Source organism: Rattus norvegicus, chromosome 1, assembly GCF_036323735.1.
Source record: "Rattus norvegicus strain BN/NHsdMcwi chromosome 1, GRCr8, whole genome shotgun sequence".
Lineage (NCBI taxonomy): Eukaryota > Metazoa > Chordata > Mammalia > Rodentia > Muridae > Rattus > Rattus norvegicus.
In genome coordinates, this window is record NC_086019.1 from 78,613,858 (window position 1) to 78,616,569 (window position 2,712).

Sequence of the window (2,712 nt, forward strand, 5' to 3'; positions counted from 1 at the left end):
AGATAGAAATAATCCCATGCGTGCTATCAGACCACCACGGCCTAAAACTGGTCTTCAATAACAATAAGGGAAGAATGCCCACATATACGTGGAAATTGAACAATGCTCTACTCAATGATAACCTGGTCAAGGAAGAAATAAAGAAAGAAATTAAAGACTTTTTAGAATTTAATGAAAATGAAGGTACAACATACCCAAACTTGTGGGACACAATGAAAGCTGTGCTAAGAGGAAAACTCATAGCGCTGAGTGCTTGCAGAAAGAAACAGGAAAGAGCATATGACAGCAGCTTGACAGCACACCTAAAAGCTCTAGAACAAAAAGAAGCAAATACACCCAGGAGGAGTAGAAGGCAGGAAATAATCAAACTCAGAGCTGAAATCAACCAAGTAGAAACAAAATGGACCATAGAAAGAATCAACAGAACCAAAAGTTGGTTGTTTGAGAAAATCAACAAGATAGATAAACCCTTAGCCAGACTAATGAGAGGACACAGAGAGTGTGTCCAAATTAACAAAATCAGAAATGAAAAGGGAGACATAACTAGAGATTCAGAGGAAATTCAAAAAATCATCAGATCTTACTATAAAAGCCTATATTCAACAAAACTTGAAAATCTACAGGAAATGGACAATTTCCTAGACAGATACCAGGTACCAAAGTTAAATCAGGAACAGATAAACCAGTTAAACAACCCCATAACTCCTAAGGAAATAGAAGCAGTCATTAAAGGTCTCCCAACAAAAAAGAGCCCAGGTCCAGACGGGTTTAGTGCAGAATTCTATCAGACCTTCATAGAAGACCTCATACCAATATTATCCAAACGATTCCACAAAATTGAAACAGGTGGAGCAGTACAGAATTCCTTCTATGAAGCCACCATTACTCTTATATCTAAACCACATAAAGACCCAACAAAGAAAGAGAACTTCAGACCAATTTCCCTTATGAATACTGACGCAAAAATACTCAATAAAATACTGGCAAACCGAATCCAAGAGCACATGAACACAATCATCCACCATGATCAAGTAGGCTTCATTGCAGGCATGCAGGGATAGTTTAATATATGGAAAACCATGAACGTAATCCATTATATAAACAAACTGAAAGAACATACCACATGATCATTTCATTAGATGCTGAGAAAGCATTTGACAAAATTCAACACCCCTTCATGATGAAAGTCCTGGAAACAATTTGAATTCAAGGCCCATACCTAAACATAGTAAAAGATATACACAGCAAACCAGGCGCTAACATTAAACTAAATGGAGAGAAACTTGAAGCAATCCCACTAAAATCAGGGACTAGACAAGGCTCCTCACTCTCTCCCTACTTATTCAATATAGTTCGTGAGATTCTAGCCAGAGTAATCAGACAACAAAAGGAGATGAAGGGGATAGAGATTGGAAAAGTAGAAGTCAAAATATCACTATTTGCAGATGATATGATAGTATATTTAAGTGATACCAAAAGTTCCACCAGAGAACTACTAAAGTTGATAAAGAACTTCAGCAAAGTGGCTGCGTATAAAATTAACTCAAATAAATCAGTAGCCTTCCTCTACACAAAAGAGAAACAAGCCGAGAAAGAAATTATGGAAATGACACCCTTCATAATAGTCCCAAATAGGGGTTGGGGATTTAGCTCAGTGGTAGAGCGCTTGCCTAGGAAGCGCAAGGCTGTGGGTTCAGTCCCCGGCTCCGAAAAAAGAAAAAAAAAGAACCATAATAGTCCCAAATAATGGGGTTGAGGATTTACCTCAGTGGTAGAGCGCTTGCCTAGCAAGTGCAAGGCTCTGGGTTTGGTCCTCAGCTCTGAAAAAAAATAGTCCCAAATAATATAAAATACCTTGGTGTGACTTTAACTAAGCAAGTAAAAGATCTGTACAATAAGAACGTCAAGCTTCTGAAAAAAGAAATTGAAGAAGACCTCAGAAGATGGAAAGATCTCCCATGCTCATGGATTGGCAGGATTAAATAGTAAAATATACCAAAAACGATCTATGGATTCAATGCAATCCCCATCAAAATTCCAATCCAATGGTTCAGAGAGTTAGACAGAACAATTTCCAAATTCATCTGGAATAACAAAAATCCAGGATAGCTAAAACTATCCTCAACAATAAAAGGCCTTGTGGGGGAATCACTATCTCTGAACTCAAGCAATATTACAGAGCAATAGTGATACAATCTGCATGGTATTGGTACAGAGACAGACAGATAGACCAATGGAATAGAATTGAAGACTCAGAAATGAACCCACACACCTATGGTCACTTGATTTTTGACAAAGGAGCCAAAACCATCAAATGGAAAAAAGATAGCATTTTCAGCAAATGTTGCTGGTTCAACTGGAGGTCAGTGTGTAGAAGAATGCAGATTGATCCATGCTTATCACCCTGTACAAACCTTAAGTCCAAGTGGATAAAGGACCTCCACATCAAACCAGATACACTCAAACTATAGAAGAAAAGGTGGGGAAACTTCTCGAACACATGGGCACTGGATAAAATTTCCTGAACAAAACACCAATGGCTTATGCTCTAAGATCAAGAATTGACAAATGGGATCTCATAAAACTGTAAAGCTTTTGTAAGGCAAAGGACACTGGGGTTAGGACAAAATGACAACCAACAGATTGGGAAAAGATCTTTACCAATCCTACAACTGATAGAGGGTCTAAAATATATAAGATCCCAAGAAGTTG